A 21,717-nucleotide genomic window follows, 5' to 3' on the forward strand; every position below is an offset into this window, starting at 1 on the left:
TTCCATGCCAAGTTCTTTTGATACCTAAAAATATCAAAAGAGTATTGATTTTGATTTTTTTGGGGTATTTCTTTTTTTAACGAAGTTTGTTAGATTATAGAGGTTTTTAGTATGGAATTGTTTAATTATTTATTTGTTTATTATTAATTATTGTGTGGAGTTGTTTAATTATTTGTCTGTTTATTATTAATTATTATTTCTAATTTATATGCAAAGACGAGTGAGTAAAAAATTAGTGTCACGAGAAGGATTCGAACCCACGACCTTTGGCTGTCCGACCTTTAGTATAGAGCAACCGTTCTAAAATTATTAGCAAAAACATTTTATGAACACTGTTTAACGGATAAACGATATCTTTTCCAGCTTTTTTAATCATTCACCATTTTATTTAGTTATAAGTTTAATTTATGATAAATAACTCGCTCATGGTAGCAACAATAATTAATAAACAATAACGATTTTTTTAAATTACATATATTAATAGGACGCACTGTATGTAGCTCGTTAAACCGAGATTCAGTCTGGTACAAATTTCCGTCTATTTCCCCCCCCCCACAGCTGAATCATCTTCATTTTTTTGTAATTTGGGAGACATTTTTTCGATTTGTACAGTCACTCAAAGAACATTGAAACAAAACTTTAATCTCATTAAATCCATTATATTTCCAATTGACCAAATAACTTTTTTTAATTAATTAATCTTTATGTAAGGTACTTGTTGAAATGAAAAAACTAAAATGAGGAATGGCAAAAAGGAGGGAAAATTCGAAAGGTAGGTTGAGATGGGAAGGTGGTGTCCGAACGGAACGAAGTCACGATAGCTCACGTGGTAGAGCAGCGGCGTATTTAGTCGAAGGTCGTGGGTTCGAATCCCGCTCGTGACACTAACTTTTTCATTTCAACCAATACCTTACATGGCGATTAATTAATTGAAATTTACTCTTATTGTTTTTAAGATGTTATCTATGTATTAATCCATTCCAACACTTTCTTGTGATTATTCAAAAGCCTCAGATCCACAAATCCATTTTTACTTACATTTTCTTTCTCAAGCAATAATTTCTTTATATTTTTATTTGTGGACTATTTTTCTAAACTATCAACTGTTTGACCCGGTGAATTCTGTGTCAAAATCCTTTTTAAAAAATGTACATTGATGAGAACCTTTCTATTTGAAATAGTTGAGTTCCTGTTTGGTTGGTTCATGAGCAACTAAGCTAAAAATAAATATTTTCGAGGCAGGGAATATTTCCTAAAAACGCCTCTGTAAAAAGATAGGGGAGGAAGTTAAATTCAACTTGTCTGTAGTATGTATATGCAATATTCAGTAAGCTCCAAACAAAACTATCGTTTCCTCAGTATCGAAACAAAAATTAATACCTAGAAATATCAAAACAATCAATGCCCCAAAGTATCGAAATCTAACTATCATCTATACCAAGAAATATCAAAACGAAATATTGATACCCTAAAGTATCGGAACAAATCTATCAATACCTAGACATATGGTGACAACACTATTAATATCCAAATGTATCAAAGCAATCGACAGCAGAAATATCTAAACAAAACTATTATAATAAAAATAATAAAAACTATATAAGCAAAACTATCATTATTTTAAAAGGTCGAAATAAACCAATGATACTCAGTACTATCCCTTCTAGACAAATCAAACCAAAAGCATAAAATAATAAAAATTCTCGAAGCAAATTATCAATAGTCGAGAAGATAGAAACAAAGCTATAGATACCCAGAAGTATTTAAGAGTAAGATGTACCGAAACAAAATGTTAGCCAGCACCATTAGCAAGAATATCAAAATAAAACTACCAATATTAAGAAATATTGGCAAATAAGAATTTAACACTAGACTTGAGGGAAAACTATTTTCACACTGTTTTGGTTGCAATCTATTTCTAGTTCTATTGAATAATTAATCGAAGAACTTTTTCTGCTGGATTTTATGTTAAAGACAAAATTTGCCTTTTTGGTTCATACATTTTGAAGTATATATTTTTTCATCTTCCCGATTTTTGAAGAGATCAGTTTGAAGAATATGGACTTAAAAAGAGGCAACTATCCTTCTTCCTCTCCGTCCCTTTCTATTAGCCAGCTATAAAAATTATATGGTGACTTGAAAAATCGAAAACTCTTTCAATTTTAAAGTGAATTACTGTCGTCTATGCTGCCCTTTTCTTTTCCATTTCTTCTGGCTTGTTATTGAAATGGATGATCTTGAAACTTCAGTTCAGGATAGTTTCTTTTACCAGGACATACCCAAAATTAGTGTACTTTATATTTTAGTGAAAAGCGATTTCTTTTGACAGACACAAAACTTCTCATTCAAGTCAAACAAGTGTATAATAATTTCATATTCAGATTGTTGTTAATTGAAATGTATTGCTAATCGAAATGAAATTATTTAGATTATTCAGCTAAAAATCATGTTTAATAAATCTAAGTAGGAGAATTAAAAACGAAATCGGTTTGATTGTATTAAATAGAAAGATGTAAATGGAATATATTTTCTAAATATTTTTAATTATGCTGGGTTTTCATTTGGTCAGCATATTGTTTTCGTTTTACCTTTGATTCATCAACAGACGATGTTTTCAAAAAATTATGCAGTTTCTCAGAAGGCAGGTATATATCTGTCTGTTTAAAATTCCAGTCTAGGAATTTCCGTTATTTCTCCTAACCTAAGTTTGAGATATGGGGAAAGCAACATCGAAAGAAAACTATTAAACGACTTCATTAGCCCCGTCATCTTTTATAAAGTCATCTTAGCTTTTCTTTGACCTGAATACCTTGACACTGCCAAATAGGTTTCTGTTTTTTTTTTAAATATTCCGCAAATCGTTCAATGTAGTTAGAACATAGTACCATAACTCTCCTCATCACAGTATATATCTTTCGGTTTAAATATAATTTTTTATATTACTTTTTTAGGTGATTCACAAATCCATAAATGTACGGTTCTAATCATCGTAGAGATCATTAGACAGGTGAAAAAAGACTAAATGGTGGGTTCACCTAGTGCCATCATCAGGGATTTCCCAAAGATGAAGAATACGATTAACATGGAAAACTATTGTACAAGCGTTTAGGGTTTAAGGTTATGGAGTACATGCCAGAATAATACATTTTTGATGGTGGAAACAGACATCTCGCTAAAAATCCATATGACTAAAGGACCAACTATTTTTGTTCTGACTAGCAATTTCTTACAGGTACTTTTGTGATCACAGAGAATATTTACAAAAATTGCTTTTTTATATATTTAAAACTAAAATTACATTCAATAGTTTTCGTGGTTTGCTTGACCAATTAATATCTTTCAATTAATTAACGTTTTTAGTTAAGATGAAAAGTATCACGAGCGGGATTCGAACCCACGACCTTCGGCTAGATACGCCGCTACTCTACCACTTGAGGTATCGTGACTTCGATCGACTCGGACCCTTCCCTATCTAGCCGAAGGTCGTGGGTTCGAATCCCGCTTGTGACACTGAGTTTTTTGCCCACGAAAAACCATAATTAACTAAAATTACGGCTATTTACTGAAGCTATGTACAAAGGATCAAAATTGATGAGAGAGAGCGACGAATTCCGTCGCCTCCGGTTGGACTACTATGGTTAGAAATCGCTAGTCAGAACAAAAATTTTTTATAAATACAAAGACCTTTAGTCAAATGGATTTTTAGCGAGATGTCTGTTTTCACTGTCAAAAATGTATTATGCTAGCCATCTACTAAATAACCTTAAACCAAAAATGCTTGTACAATAGTTTTCTATGTTAATCGTTTTCTTCATCCTTGGGAAAGCCCTGAATGATGGCACTATAAGGTGCCAAAAGCTCGGTGAACTCAGCATTTAGTCTTTTTTCACCTGTCTAATTACCTCTACGAAACTTGGAACCCTACGTATATTATCGGCAGGTCGATCAATGAACATCATAGATCCATCAATATTCACTAAAAGATTTCTAAAAAGAGGCGAATTTTGGGCTTGAATAGGGAATTACCAACATTAAAAAAAATTATAAATTGATACAGTTGGTTAATTATCACAAAGATTGTATAATCAAATATTAATTTAACAATTTTATTTTAATTATTTAACAATAATTTCGTTTGTTGTCCTTTTGACCAAGAATTCATTCAGATTTAGGGTTAGAATAATGGCATTTTAACGGTTAGAAAACATGCGGAAATCCGGATGGAAAGTGGGGTGTGTACGTGTTGTGAAAATCGTTTGAACTGTTATTGGATAGAACAAAGTGTAGTTGTTGGAACGTGAGACGACTCAGGTGGAAATCCGGTAAAGGCCCGCTTCTCACGTACACCCATTAATGATTTGTCTCGCTAATGACCTAAAGAGTTCTTCTTCTTCAGTTCTTCAGGCCTGTCAACGATGCACCTAGTCAGGTGATGTTCCATTTCAGAATTTCCGACCTGACATAAAAAAAGACGCAACAACTATAGCCGGCGAAAATTGCGAAGAATACAGAAATTGCACATTTTTCAGGCCGATTTGACCTGCTTTCCCTTAACAATGGCAAAGTTGTTAGTTTTTCGTTTGATTTTAATTAATCCATATATGTTTCGCGTCATAATTGATGATATTAATTATTTCAATTAATTATTTTTTTTTATCTAAGCTCTTGGTAGAGATGAAAAAGTAACTGTGACGAGCGGGATTCAAACCAACAACCATCGGCAAACGCCTCTGCTGATAACCACTTATATACCGGGACATGTCAAGTGGTTAGAGTAGCCGCGTATTGAGCCGAAGGTCGTGGGTTCAAATCCCGCTCGTGGCACTAAATTTTCCATCTCAACCAAGACATTAGATAAAAAAAACTATGAATTGGTTACTTAATAAGTTAATCTAAAATTGTTATGAAATGCAAGTGATACTTCCATTTTAAATTGTTAGCAAAAATAAGTCTTTATTCACCAAAATGAAGTACCATTTTTGCTCCCAAGAAAGGACAACATAAAAGAAGCATTTACAGCCCTAATAAAGAATAAGTGTCAGAAGGATCTTTAGAGTGTGGACCGTTTCTCTTGAGACCACGAGGACATTTTTTTTTGCGGGGTAAATAACCAGTCATTACCAAAAAGGACCAACTTTCCTACATTTTTTCCATCATAAAGTCAGAAGCAGTTCGGCTTTTCTCTAATGATCATTGTGGGTTTATTAGGTCCTATAAAGAGAGCACAGGACAACCACTACACAAATCGAACACTGAAGATGATCAAATTTCAGAATAAATCTGACATACCAAAGCCTACTTGTAGTTTGGTGGTTTTCCTCCATTTTGGTTTTCCTATTCCCTTTCTCACTTCGCTTTTTTGGTCTGTCTAACACTGGATAGACAAAAGTTTAATGGAAATACACCCATTAATGATTTGTCTCGCTAATGACCTAAAGAGTTTTTCTTCTTCAGTTCTTCAGGCCTGTGATACAACTAGTGATGTTCCATTTCAGAATTTCCGACCTGATATAAAATAAAAATAAAAGCCCCAACAACTGTATCTGGAATAAATTGCGAATTCACATTTTTAGGCCGATTTGACCTGTTTTCCTTTAACAATGGCAAAGTTGCTAGTTTTTCGTTTGATTTTTTATTAATCAATATATGTTTAGCGGTCATAATTGATGATATTAATTATTTCAATTAATTTTTTTTAAAATCTAAGGATGAAAAAGTGACTGTGACGAGCGGGATTCAAACCAACAACCATCGGCAAACGCCGCTGCTGATAACCACTTATGAACCGTGACATGTCAAGTGGTTAGAGTAGCGGCGTATTGAGCCGTAGGTCGTGGGTTCGAATCCCGCTCGTAACGCTTCATTTTTCATCTCAACCAAGACCTTAGATAAAAAGAACAATGAATTGGTTATTTAATAAGTTATTCCAAAATTGTTATGAAATGCCAGTGATACTTCCTTTTTAAATTGTTATCAAAAATAGATCTTTATTCACCAAAATCCATATATATTTAGCGGTCATAATTGATCATATTAATTATTCAAATTAATTAATCTCTTTTTCTAAGGCCTTGGTCGCTTCGGCAAACGACGATGCTGTAACCACTGAGCTACATGTCAAATAGTTAGAGTAGCGGCGTATTGAGCCTAATTTTGACTACTAATTTTTTCATCTTACCAAATCATTAGATAAAAATAACAATTAATTGAAATAATTTTAATGTAATACATTTTTCATAGATGAATTACCAAGCCTAATATCGGATAAGTATGTATATATATATATATATATGTAGGATGTTCACCGCCACTACGTCAACGGAGGCCCTACATGGCGGGAACTCTGTCTCTCNAGAGAAATGTTTAGATTAAAAGATATCACGATTTTCCGACGCCAGGACGTGATATCTTTCAAAATCGATAAAAAGCGAAATTACTCTGAAATGGTTGAGAATCGGACCATGGACAATATGAACTTTTTTGTTCATTTTCGGGTGAAGAATCTACTGGAGAAGTTTGTAGCACGAGTAGCAATTCACCCTGTATATCTCGGCGATTTAATATTGATAAAACGCATTTTGTCATTTGTCTCTTCTTGAAGGGTATTGTGTTGTATTTATAAAGTGAGAAATTAACAATTAATAATTAATTATCATGATGGATCAAAAATGCTCTATTTATTAGCTATTTCCAGTATTGTGGAAGTTACCTCATTTAGGACTTGCCTCAATGCCTAAATCTCCAAAGGGATTAAAACTTAAACAGAGCATAAGAAGATAAGAACACCTTAATGAGAAAATATCCCAAGCCTCTGGCTCTATGAGGCGACATTAATTATTTATGTAAATATAAGGAAAACGCTTAGTACAAACTTCACCAAAATGGAGTGGGATTGAAAGGAAGCCCAGGTCAGGGAAGGAACCTTCTGTTGGATTACAGAGAGAACCAGGGGTGTTTGATGCCAAATACTCGGAGGCCACACCTTTATATTTTAACCCAGAATTAATGTATTTAAGATATACCCAATTCAATCCGCACAGAGAACACAATTATAAAAACATGCCAATAGATATCTCATGACAATATCCAAGCAGCTACCATTTAAATCGTATACCATATATCAGATGGTTTTGTATTGCAACCAAACTAAAATACTTAGGCGTGCCAGACAATCAACCTCTCTTAGGTCCCAATCAAGAAGTGAGGAAAAACAAAGAAGTGAATGTCATTGCAAGAAAGGAGCTTACACACTTCTGACATAACCCAAACTACGCTATAGGCAAGCAAAACTAGATAATCAGTTTGCAGATGGATTTGACTTGCAATTTCAAAATAAATTATGCTAAGCAATCACTATATTTGGAATCCAATACATGTATATATATATATATATTACGCAGGCGGGTGACCAGGACCCGAGGGGTTAAAAGCCTAGGTAGGCCCGTACCCCATCCCTAAAAGGTCCGGGACCTGGTCGACTCACGAGTCCTGCATAAACCTTTTGGACCTATTAACAAACCCCAAGATTGTGAACCATTTTATCTTGGGAAGTGTTTTGGTTATGTCCTCTCCTTCGAAAGTTTCAAATCTTTCCCTAACATACCTATCGCATTCTGCAAGGTAGTGTCGAGCCGTTTCTTCCTTTGTTTCACAGAAGCGGCAAAAGGGGTCTGGTAGAATACCCATTATGAAGAGGTGCTTTCTCAAGGGGTTAAGATACCTATCAGCCTCCTAATTCCCCTCCTAGAGTTAGAGAATAACCATTTCGTTTCTTTTGGTTTGATTTCCTTCAGAAACTCCTTTGATTGCCTGTGTAAGGGGAACCTATTCCATTCTTTAAGGAATTGTTTCATGCCCCACCAACTAATACTCTCTTTCGCTGTGCTTATAGAGTGGGGTAATACCGGTTGTGGCCCGACAAACGCAGTATTAGATCCTTCTTTGGTCAGGCTCCCTGCCTCTTCATTGCCATAGTGTCCCTTATGAGCAGGTATCCATATGAGGGTTACCCTATTCTCGTACCTGGTAGTAATCCTATTAATAAGTTCAACGGTTTCCTCTACCAGCCTAGATGTTGATAACTCTTTTTGTAATGACTTAAGACTGGCCTGACTGCCGAAAAAAATTTTAATATCTTTTCCCTTAATCTTGTTATCCATGAGTGTTCTGCAGCAAACATTGATGGCCCAGACCTCCGCCTGAAAGACCGAGGTGTTATTACCAAGAGGGGAGGAGATGCTGATCCCTAATTTAGGTATATGTATTCCACCACCGCTTCCCTTGTCCTTAATGAGTGAGCCATCGGTGAAGCAGTCTAGGCTACGATGGTCATCATCCGCACTATAGTTATAATCACAGGGAGTAACTACCTGAAAGTGCTTTTTCCCTAAAGGTGTTTTCACCTTTTTATCGCTAACGCCCAGTAGTTGGTTGTTGACCTTACTCAATAAATGTAGAATTTTCGAGTGACCTATATTGTTTCCCTTATGGTTCCAGCTGCCTTCACTAATTAATCTATAGCAACTGGTTAGTGCTCTAACCTTGACCTCTATGTGTAGAGGTGTAGTATTGGTTATCATTTCTAGTGCTAGGGTAGGTGTAGTGAAAAATGCTCCCGTCATCATCATACAACCTAGTCTTTGAAATGATCTTAGCTTGTTAATAGCCTCTTTGTTTTCTAGCCCTTTCCACCATACAAGGGCTGCAAACAGAAATCTTGGTAGTATAATTGCGGTATATATCCATTTAGCCACCCAAGGTTTGATACCCCATGTTCTACCAACAATTCTCCTACTTTGCACGATGGATATTGTGCCTTTCCTTTGTATATTTTTAATGTGGCCTTTCCAATCAAGTTTCCTATCCAGCGTTATCCCGAGGAATTTGATTGATTCTTTTAGTTTTAATTCAATGCCCTGAAATTGCCGGCATAAAGACCCTGGCATGCCGAGATAAAGCGAACCGAATATAGGAATCACATTAAAAAAAAAAGCTCACACACCGCAATCAAACGGATCAGCTGAATTGCAATACCAAATTAAATAGGCTAGATTTGCATAACAAGGTCACCCTCTATTCTGACCTAAGCCATGCAAGAAAGGGGTGAAATCTCGAAACGGATGACCTTACAAGGGTGAATGATTCTGCGCAATAAGAATTTTATGCACCCTATAATAAAGGGGAGACGAAGCAATAAACATATCATGAACCAAATCCAAAAATTTTGTAAAGTCTGAAACAAATTTATAAACTGCATCAGAAGAGGTAGAAATAGACTCAGAATAGGTAGATACAATAGTTAAGTAAGACATTCTACTGTGCCCAGGACATGTATAGGTTATATAAATGATAAAACTAAGTAACGCAAGGAAAAGAGCTGTCACGCTGGTGATGACTTGAGTGATAGAAAGCTGTGCAATATGGGAGTATTTTTAGAAAAGAGGATATAGTGGAAATGGACATCGAACATAAACCTCATTGAACACAAGCTTTCCATATTCTCAAAAAAGAAAGGAAAGAAATTACAGGATTCTTTAGAAGAAAGAGAAGTCAACGCATTTTTGTCACTCTTTCTCTCCTATTTTTTCTCGGGTTTTCTTATTTCCTCAGGGGGTCAAATTGCCATTATTAGAACAAGACAACATATATATCACAAACACATAAAGATTTTCACGCTCCGCATCTCTTCCAGGAACACCGCTAGTGACGAATCCCTATTTCCGTAATATAATAATGTTGCTTTAAACAATACTCAAACCAAATTTATAAGAAAAACAAGTAATGTACGCTAAGGAAAAAATTCAATATGTCTGATCTCCTTAAAGAATGACGATAATGAGGATAAACAAAAAAAAATCTCTAGAAATTCAATCCTTTAGGTATCATTTTTACGGTTGTGCTCTGGTAAAAGCCTGTCTTTGGTGCATATTTAATTAAATTTCGAAAATCGCTTTTAAACAAATCGACAAGCTGCTATTTGGTAATTATAGAAATATTTAAATGCAAACAATGAATCTCTGATAACAAATGAACTATAGTTACGTAGTAAAAATTACCGGACTCATCAGAGGAAAAAATAAGACACTTAGAATCCAATATGGTTTTATGTTGGAACATTGAGACTCAAGGAGCATCTGAGAAAGCTTTGGTCAAACTGGTGCGCCACTTTGTACGAGAAAATGTTCTGATAAGTAAACAAAACCGTGGAGGAAAATCAACCGTTCCTGCAAGTTCACTAATACTAAAATTTGTGGACGAATTTGGACTTACACAACTGTATACCAAAATTTATTTAGAAATCGTGAGATGCGGTCTGGTGTGATGTAGGTTTCAAAAAAACATTTTCTTTATCGTGCCAACTTTTTATCTTTATTGAGATCATCTTCAGGGCTCAAAGTGTTTGTCTTCTGTGTAATTGTGCCATTCTTGCGTGTCATGTCGAAAGTGCCCATCACCACACATGTATACCAAAAGTATATAGAAAAACAAAAATAAAAGTTTTGAAAAGGCCCTTGAAATCATTGAAATCTTCATCCTGTCACACGTTAAGCTAGGTTATATACTATTTGGTTTATTCTAAAGCAACCTAGATGACTAGCTGTAAAATCAATAATTTGCAAGTCAAGAGATTGAGAGATTTTATATGAACAGAGATGTTGGTTAAGTTCAACTCCTGTTAGAAAACAAAGTTTGGAGTGAATTGTTTCCTGTTACAGAAGTTTCATTACATTTTCAAGATCATTTCAATCAATTTAAGTGCCTAAACCAACGAATAGATACAACTTGACATGAATTTCTACAGAAATAGCTTCAAAGTCTTCACATCCCTCTGCAGAGGATATTAAAAGTGTTTTATTTTTTTAAACGGCAATAAATAATTATTTCATCGACGTGGGTACAGAAAAACTCTCTTTAAAACTCGGCAGATTTTATTGCCCGCCTTGTTCAGAATTATGAGCAATATATTGAAGTCGTATGTTTCATTTTTGTTGACATATTCTCCAGATAAAACCTCTAAATCAAAAGGTAGAGGTCGTAAAATCATGTAATCTCTGTATGGGCGCATTCAGCTTCCCTCTCTGGGCCCACCTAAGAACGGAGTAAAAAGACATTTTTTTTATTGCTCGGGCGCTATATAAAGTGAAACATAATCACGCACGGATCACGAGCGGTTTTCTTTGCTCAAAATGAGTAAGGTTTTAACGTCCGTTTTTTTTTTTTAAATTGGGATGTCCAGATAATTTCAGTTCATTTATCCAATAGTCTAAGGTGCAACTGGAACTCCAAAATCTGGACGTGCGCGTTTCAGAAAAATATATTCTCGTTTTCAATAAAATAATTGAAAAAAATTGTTTACTTTGGAAAGATTTTAAGCGAATATGGATGACAAATATTTCTACATCGCATACAGCAGACCTTTTCTGGAGATATTGGTTTTGTAAAATTATAAATTCAATAAATATTTTTCTTCTGTATTATATACGGTCAGGTAATAATGTAAAACATGGGAGTTAATAGTTTTATTTTGCAAGAATTATGGATGTTTATTATTTCAATTAAATTTTCTATCTATCCTATTAAGATACCTATACCCAGCGAATATTCAGTTTTACATAAAGGTTCCCAAGAATTTGGATAGGATAGATAATTGGGTATCCGTATGGATGCGTGGAATTACTACTTAACTCTGAACACATCTACATATCCACGTTATTACTTACCATAATAAAATCAACAATTTCAGTTTTAATTGCACATAAACAGCCAGCGGAGGACATACCTGGTTTACAACAATTCCCGGAATAGTCCCAGAGAGCATTAAAATCATTGAATGGGTAATAAAATTTATTAACTCCCTTCTTGTTCATAAACGTTATGCTACAAAGACGTATTTTTTCGTTCATAATTATAAAGTAAACTAAAAGGGGGTGACCTGAATGGAGTATTATACCAATTTCCTATACTTTTTTCATATTACATTCAATTAAAAAGCAATAAGCTCAACCGGGATTCCAATCCATTTAAAGCGTGACTTTTGATCATAAAAAATTAATCATTAAATGCTAAAATTAGTTTTGATTTTGGTCAAATATAACAATATGCCTACATGTTTTTCATCATTTTTCTAACGGTTCCGTGAATTTGTCGATTAGTGTGTGATGGCATTATTACGCCTGAAGATTATACAAATTATAATTCCACAAACAAAATTTTTGTCCGGAATATATTTTTGTGCTCGACACAACATGGGGTTAGGTAGATGAGAAGTTATGGTTAAGAGGGTTATTTTACGGTTAGATTAATGTTAGAATTAGAAATGCGTGGTGATTAGTGACCGTTAGTCTATGATTATTTGGAAATCGTGAGATGGGGTCTGATGTGACGTAGGTTTCAGAAAAACATTTTCTTTATCGTGCCAACGTTTCGATCTTTACTAAGATCATCTTCAGGGCCTGGGAGTTACAAACATTGTTTAAATTTAACAAATACATGTAGGATGTGGAAAAAAGTGAATTTATACAATGCAAAAAACAATTTATTTTATATTCAATCAAAGTATTTCTACAGAACAAAACAAACACAAACGTAACTTTTTAGAAATGGTTTACATCAACAGAGATAAACACAGCATCAATTATAGAACAGACACATGTAAACTCAGTCGCAGCTACACCAATATCATTAATCAAATTCAATATTGATAACATAAGTATATCATCACATCAAACATTATATAAACATAAAACAGCAATATCTCACTGGCACTCTTAACACGACAAAATTACGCAGAAAACAAACACTTTGAGGGAGTAGAAATACTTTGATTTAATTTTTAAAAAAATTCTTTTTTTTTGCATTGTATAAATTCACTTTTTTCCATTTCCAACAAGTATTTGTTAAATTTAAACAATCTTTGTAAATCCTAGACCCTGAAGATGATCTCAATAAAGATCGAAACGTTGGAACGATAAAGAAAATGTTTTTCTGACACCTACGACACATCAGACCGCATCTCACGATTTCCAAATAAGTTAGAATTAGAGTCGAATTAGGTAAGATTCCGTAAGATTTAGATTAGGATTAGGGACGGATTTCGATAAGGTTTAGGTTAGGTTCAGATTTAGGATCGGGTTAGGTTTGGTCGGTTGTTAGGTTATTTATCATGCTTCAATGTTTGCTGCGCAGAACATATTCGAGTGCTAGGTGGTTTACATTGAGAATGTGTAATTTGCGTTTCTGAAAGTGGCAATACGTATCTTCAAATTTGCCACAGAGTCTAATGTTGATTTTTTATATGTATATTAAAATTTATAATTGAAATTCAAACTTCAAAATTCCTAATTTGGCCGTGATTGTTCTCATAATTCTATTTAAATTTATTATTTATAAATCAAAATCAAAAATATTTATTAAACAGATTATACTTGTTAAATTAATGTAGAACAACTTTTTTTCAATTAATTAATATTTATGAAAGGTATTGGTCGAGGTAAAAAAGTCAGTGTCACGATCGGGATTCGAACCCACGATCTTCGGCTAAATACGCCGCTGCTCTACCACTTGAGCTATCGTGACTTCGGTCCGCTCGGAAACTCGGATTTGTCTCGACCAATATCTTTCATAAATATTAATTAATTGAAAAATGTTAATTGGTCAATAGGACTACGAACTGTAATGGATATTTTAAAAATATTTGTTGGTCTTTGGGTGTTTTCTATCAATTTGAGGAACGTTGGTTCATTACCTCACAGTAACCAAGAGAAAATCACACAATTATAAATTTTAGTTTAATTTAAAAATAAAAATCTTTTTTTTTTAATTTAACAGAGGATATTGGCTGTTTCAAGCGGGCATAATTGTGTACACAGCTGGCCACCGCTTCGCAAGCTATTATTGCGAGACAAAATAGAAGTTTCTTAGGAACATACATACAATTGTAAAAAATAAAACTATTTCTATTGTTATTTTTCGACGTATTAAAGAAATCCGCTGGTTTTTGCTTCGCGATCGTGAATCTGGTGGAAGACTGGTGGAAGACGTCGCGATCACGATGACAGATGTGACACTTATTAAAAGGGCGCTTCGTGTCTGACGGGCATTAGACAAAAACAAGGAAACGGAAAAAAGGAAGTGCCTCGGAAAAGGAAGCGGATGGCGAAGGGCTGAAGTAAGTGCATTGAAATTGCCCACCAAGCCGAATGCAAAACCGTTTTGAGTTCTCTGCACTATCCTTTAGAGATTATCCTCAGTCTATGGTTTAAAACGCGAATAGATTTAAATTTATAATAAAATAAGTCGAATTTATTAGGACTCTATTAAATAACAATAAGCATCAAAATAAAAATGACTTCCGGCCACACTTATTGAATTTTGACTACCAAAATTGCAACTTATTCTCAATTACTCATATTCAAGAAACCGTTTTAGCATTCACCATATTTGACACTCGTTAAAAACATGGATTAAAATATTTGTAAAGACAGTCTTGCTATTTGTACTTTGTGATAGTTTTTTCTTAAGGTCTTCCGAGTGATGTACGTGTATTTGATAGTTTCCTATTTTCTTGTTCAAAACCACACATTCCTGTCTCGATTTTTGTTTTGTCAATTTCAGCAGGGTGAAGCAAAGTTGAGCCATTAGGTTTATGCAGATTTGTAGTTTGCTTAACGTTTCTATTCCCCTTCTTGATTATGAAATCCACCAGACACACCAGTCTGAGGAGCGAGTTTTGCGAAGTCATGAACCTGTTGTTTCCGGTCTTTCTGGTTTACCTAGTCTCACTGTTTTGTTGTTTGTGGTTTTGTCAGGTATATTTCATCATTAGCTTTTGTTGGTGGATCACGGGTATAAGCAGGGAGAAGCAAGGCTGAATCCATCGATTTGTTCCGGACTCCTCACACCGATTATAATCCAACCAGTGAGGTTTGACTATCAGAGTCTTGCGGGGTGTTGAATCTAACTTGGTCGTTTACGATCATCCTAATCTGCTAGTCAAAGCTGTTTTATATTTCGATTTCGGGGGCATCAGTCTACAATAAAAAACTATGTGAATATTTTATACAAACTATTTGTGGTGGTGAACTCTCAACACGACACACCATAATGACACATCTGCACAGAAAACAAACATTTTGAGCTCTGAAGATGATCTCAATAAAGATCGAAACGTTGACGAAATAAAGAAAATGTTTTACTAAACCTACGTCGCACCAGACCGCATCTCACAATCTCCAAATAATTATTTATATAACAGTAATTTTAATGATTATGCAGAACTCGTGAGATGCGGTCTGGTGTGATATATGTTTAAGAAAAACATTTTCTTTATCGTGCCAACGTTTCGATCTTTATTGAGACCATCTTCAGGGCCTGGGATTTACAAACATTGTTTAAATTTAACAAATACATGTAGGATGGGGAAAAAATGAATTTATACAATGAAAAAAAAATATTTTTTTTGATATTCAATCTAAGTATTTCTACTCACTCAAAGTGTTTGTTTTCTAGTTGTTGACTATAAAAAGAAAATATATTTTTTTTTGCATTGTATAAATTTACTGTTTCCACATCCTACATTTATTTGTTAAATTTAAACAATGTTTGTAAATCCCAGCCCTGAAGATGATGTCAATAAAGATCTAAACATTTGCACTACAAAGAAAATGTTTTTTTGGAACCTACATCACACCAGACCGCATCTCACGATTTCTAATAATCATCGACTAACGGTCACCAATCACCACACATTAATTTTAATAAACACTTTTAAACTACTGTAATAAGAAAAATGAGTTATCGATCTCGTTTTCTTTTTGGAAACGTATAACCTTAGTAGTTTTTCTCAGTTTATACTATTGTCTCTCACAGTTATGCTTACTGTACTGAGCTATGCGTATTGCTTTTAACCATTGGTGAACTGTCAACATACATGTTCTTTTTTATAGCAATTATTTTACATTTATTATATATTATATGGTTATATTTTTTGTCAAAGCTTTAAAAGTGCAATAGTTGGGTAGATTCAAACTCCTCGGTCTGCCTATCTTGCCTGAATTGTTGTCAGACACTTGCCTTTGTTATAATCTTAAATTAATGACTGCCTGTTATCTGTTGTTTCACCAGCCCTGTTGACAATTGTGGTGAAATTTCAGTTTACAGAAGATGTCATTGTTAAGAAAATTTATAAATAGATTGCTTGTTTCCGATCATCTATTAGAACTGTAGTTAGCTAACATAAAACTTTAGTTTATTTAAGATGAGCTAACTTGTTCTCGCAGACGCGTTTCTTCCTGCAGTCATTTTCAGTGAATGGCTACCTACTGTCTCTCGTGTCCGACCCTAAAAGAAAGTGTGGAAAAAAGTTTGTTCTATAAATATGTCAATGCACTAAAATTCAATATGTGTTTAGGTTCATCGCCTCCGATCATCATGGTCCGCCTATCCATGCTGATTTTTTAAGTCAGACTCGTTTCGTTGAGAAGTCATCTTGAGTTAAGATCAGTAAGCGAAAGAAAAGTCAATTTATCGAAAAATAGCTCGTTTCCGGTCGTCATGGTCTGTCAAACTTACAACTAGTTGATTTGTTCTGACAGACGCTTTTTATCTTGCGGCCATATTTAGAGAATGTCTGTTGTCTTTCTTTTCTGTCCTTACTTTGCGAGAGGAAATATTGTTTCCCTGTATACGGTAGCTTATGGAATCTGCAACTCATTATCGTACAATTAGTCAATATAGATTGGTAGTCTCCGATCATTCTAGTCTCCCCATCTAACCTGATTATGTGTCGCGTTTCCTATCATGGTCATCTTCAGTAATTGTCTGAGTAATGTCTCTCATGCTTGTCAGTTAGTCTGACCGTTTGTAAACTGTCCAAACATATTTTTTTATCATAAGTAAAAGCAAAATTTAAAAAAATTAAAATAAATGAATGATACCGAAAAAGATCCGAACATATTTTGTTATAAGTAAAAGGAAAATACAAAAAAAATTAAAATAAATGAATGATAGCAAAAAAGATCCGAACATATTTTTTTATCATAAGTAAAATAAATATACAAAAAAAAATTGAAATAAATGAATGATACCGAAAAAGATCCGAACATATTTTTTATCATAAGTAAAAAGAAAATACAAAAAAATAACAAAATAAATGAATGATACCGAAAAAGATCCGAATATATTTTTTTATCATAAGTAAAAAGAAAATACAAAAAAAAACTTAAAATAAATGAATGATACCGAAAAAGATCCGAACATATTTTTTTATCATAAGTAAAAGAAAATACAAAAAATAATAATTAAAATAAATGAATGATACCGAAAAAGATCCGAACATATTTTGTTATCATAAGTAAAAGGAAAATACAAAAAAAATTAAAATAAATGAATGATACCAAAAAAGATCCGAACATATTTTTTTATCATAAGTAAAATAAAAATACAAAAAAAATTAAAATAACTGAATGATACCGAAAAAGATCCGAACATTTTTATCATAAGTAAAAGGAAAATACAAACAAAAAAAAATAAAAAAAATAAATGAATGATACCGAAAAAGATCCGAATATATTTTTTTATCATAAGTAAAAGAAAAATACAAAAAAAAATTTAAATAAATGAATGACCGAAAAAGATCCGAACATATTTTTTTTATCGTAAGTAAAAGAATATACAAAAAATAATAATTAAAATAAATGAATGATACCGTAAAAGATCCGAACATATTTTTTATCATAAGTAAAAGGAAAATAAAAAAATTTAATTCAAAATAAAAATATGATACCATTTAGATTATTAATAAACAAATCGAACAGATTCGGAACATAATGAATTGTAATCGTTAAATGTATTTACTAAGGGCGCGCTGCGCAAACAGGAATTTTAAAGAGTTAGAGAATGAATTAGAAAACAGAATACAGTACAACATATTGCAGCAAATGTAGACAGACGATATCATCGAAAAAGATCCGAACATATTTTTTTAATTATAATAAAAAGTTTAATTCAAAATAAATTAATGATACCATTAGATTATTAACAAACAAATCTAACAAGATTTGGAGCATGATGGATTGTAATCATTAATTGTATTTACTAAAGTTTTGATATATTTGACTCAAAGGAATCCATCGAATATTCAATCTTATTCTCCCGGTTTGTCTGACTGTTTGTAAACTGATTTTTTTATTTGTAAAACGGGAAGTTTTGAAGAGTTGTAGGATGAATTAAAAAACAGAATACAGTAAAACATATTGCAGCAAATGTAGACAGACGATATCACCGAAAAAGATCCAAACTTATTTTTTTATAATAAGTAAAAGGAAAATACAAAAAAATTAATTTAAAATAAATGAATGATACCATTTAGATAATTAATAATGAAATGTAACACGATTCGGAGCATGATGGATTGTAATGACTGAATGTATTTACTAAGATGTGATCTGTTTGACCCAAAGGAATCCATCGAATATTCAATCCTATATTTATAAATTTATAGATGAGGGTTCAGAAAAAATAAATTTGCCTTTGCAGTCAAGTTAGGGAGCTGGTCTCTCCCCTGCATATTTGATATCGCATCCTTCAAAATAATGTTCAATCATTTATCGACCCTTTTGATAAAACGCAATCAAACCAAATTCTTTTAATCTCGATGCAAATTTTCACCACCGTTTCCGAAATGCGATTTACAGCAATAATTATGGGCTCAGAATACCGTACGGTTATGGAGACGGTGGATAAGGGCGCGCTGCGGAAATCCATCAATCCGTTTCAATTCCGTACGTATTTTTATAGAAAGGTTTAGTTCTGTGGCCAAGTTGGCGCTCGTCCACAGCAATTACCTCTGGAAGCCAACCTTCAGCGATTCAGTTCATCAACTCCCCCTCGAGAACACGAAATTCCATACATATCTGCCAATTTCAAGTTGATTTATTCGTATTCAGCTAAATTATAGTTTAAGCATCCAATCAAAATTATATTTAAACAAAAACGTAAGCTTAATTTTTTATTACTAACACTCTCCGTTTTGTAAAAGGTTAAGTGCTCATTATTTTTTATTACACTTTATATTTAAAACATTATTAATTTAATCTAATCACCGCGCACGTAGTTGGAACAAAAATTCTGAAACCTTTCAATAACAGATTAAATTATTCTCAATGCACCTAATCGGATATTTTTAGTTTTACTATGCCTTAATGATTAAAAAAAGGAAAAAAAGCGAGCTTGTATAATATTATTTTTGGATTTTGATTTATATCAGCTCAAACTCAAACATATGTATGTACACACATGTGCAGAGTTGAGTGTAACTTCTCCCCGTTTATTGGCAATTCTATCAGTTGTAATTTACAATAATTACCAGCAGGCCTCGAGAATTACCCACCCAGGGTATTGGCAGTCCGGAGTCAGACGGATGCTGTCAACATCTAGCACCTGACGCATGCAATTCGTAGATCCAATCCCACTCACACTCTCACTCGTTCTTAAATACATTCTTTCCTTTTTACGTTCATTTCAAATGATTAGAGTGGTGGATATTCCTTTACAGCTATTATAAAACTACTTGAGGGTCTGTGGGGTACTCGATGTTCCGCCATCGGCCCTCTTCCGCTACACATTTTCGCAAATAAATACATTCACACTCAATACATTAAGTACACAAAACTATCATTACTATATATAAAACAACCCTGTTTCCTCCAAAACTCGGAACTTTTGGGGGACTTAACGATTTGTTACCGTGCTCGAGCACAAATATTATATTGGGCGGCTTTCCCACTTGCTCCCTACATGGAGCAAAAGAATGATAGCTTTCAATTATGTGAATGGGGTACTCGATTGCGCAATATTTCTCTGCACGCAGGACAGTGTACTTATGTCAGCCGCGTATGGCCAATTCTAAGTCGGGTTAAGATGATCCTTCCGCGGTTTAGATTCTCCGGGGGCCACCTATCTATCGTGCCCTTGACGCGAGAGTTCCTAGGACAACCCTGGTATAATTATTAATTTCCTTGTTATGCAATATTAAGAAATAAGTTTTTATTTTCTCCCCACGGGTCAATTTAATTCTTACACGTCTGTAAACGTTTAAATGAACTAAAACGCGAAATACTTAATGTATATTAGGTATTATTTATAAAATAACAATAATTCTCATATAATTAGTATTTTTTCTCTCTTGTGCGGTTCAGAGTGATAATGAATATGGTTAAAAAAATACGGTTGCAAATCCAAAATAATGAAATATTTTACAGATTTACTGCCTTTTATAAGCTCAACTCTGCACTACGTAGATCTACAAACAAACTTACGACTCCTCTGAGCATGCCTTCAGAACCAGCGAATTCGAGCTTTGGCAGTACGGATGCAGACCTATGTCTTATCCGTTCTGCCAACGATGTTTGCATGTGCTCTCAAAGCATGCAAACACTCTCACTCATTCAGAAGCGCAATTATTATCGTATCGAGGTGGCATTGCTACTCGTTCTTTACAGATAGGAATGAGATCCTTCAAATATGTCGAACACATCGCGCTCTCTTTCTCCACATGCCAGACATATACGCGGGTGGTAGCCAAAAGTCAAAAGCAAGTATCAGCGTGCCAATCACTCATGGCCTATGTCAGCAAGATGAAAATTTTTTGGAATCTGGAGACGGCCTCCAGTCGCCTTTAGTCCAAACCTTTATACGTGCAACAGATTAGCTCGTAGAAAAATCATATAAATTGGATATAAAAAGATGGTTAGGGATGGTTGGAGATTTGAAACGATTTGTCCTTTCGGCCAAAGCCCGAGTAGGTGCCCCTTATGCAGAGAAAGGTTGCTCGATGTGTCCCACATAATAGAGGAGTGCCATGCCTTGGCTCCATACAGAGAGCGAGTCGGCATGCCGCCGGACTTAAGAAGAGTTTTCGAACACGGTAGGGAGTTTCAGAGTCCCCTGTTCCGCTTTTTAGGGAAATTTTTTTTTTATTGAATAATATGTCTTATGTGTAGTGTCTATATGTTTTGTTTGAGTTGTTGTATTTATTAGCGTGAATGGCGAGGGATGAGGGTGAAATATAACGTCATCATCGCCCTTCGAACGTAGAGAGCGTAAGAGTGTGTGTTCGGGGTCGGTGGAGGAATATTTATAAAAGTACTCCATCGACCCTAATCTAGATTAGTTTAAGTATAGGTGGTGGAATATCAGGTACTCCACCGACCAAACGGAATGAGTGTACTGTATGGATGTATTTATGTGTATGAATGTATTTATTTGTATGGATGTAGTGTTTGAAAGGGTAAATAGAATATATATTTAGTTGGGGGCTGAAGTGACCTAGATGTCGGAAGCCCCAGTCAAAAAAAAAGAGTTGTCAGGAAAGTTAAAAGTTTCCCAGCGGTACGAGAGATTAAAAATGGTTCTGTTGGAGGAGTACGAGTATATTCCACAGTACTACATTCAAAATCTCAGGAAAACCATGCCACTTAAAAAGCGATGACGTTTCAACTTGTTGTATATATATCACGTTTCGATTTGAATGTACCGCCATGCCCCTCCACACACATCTGACAGTGAAAGGAGTAGGGGCTAGGAAAGGGCTATTTTTTTCAGTCAAAAAAACAATTCCCTTTCTGTCCTCTGTGGGTAGCTGTTTATTTATAATAAAGAAAAATTAGGTGTGCACACGATTCAAGTGAGTAAATTTTATATTTTGACATCAAAAAACTA

The 21,717-nt window shown here is 34.1% G+C and overlaps 1 protein-coding gene across 3 annotated transcripts in view; it reads right to left on the bottom strand.

Annotated features, from left to right (window-relative positions):
- LOC106667137 overlaps positions 1–21,717 on the bottom strand; it is a 247,456-nt gene that overhangs the window by 103,973 nt on the left and 121,766 nt on the right. The gene's annotated exons all lie outside the window — the stretch shown is intronic.

The sequence above is a fragment of the Cimex lectularius genome, unplaced genomic scaffold, assembly GCF_000648675.2.
Source record: "Cimex lectularius strain Harlan isolate CLEC.00 unplaced genomic scaffold, Clec_2.1 scaffold181, whole genome shotgun sequence".
Taxonomy (NCBI): domain Eukaryota; kingdom Metazoa; phylum Arthropoda; class Insecta; order Hemiptera; family Cimicidae; genus Cimex; species Cimex lectularius.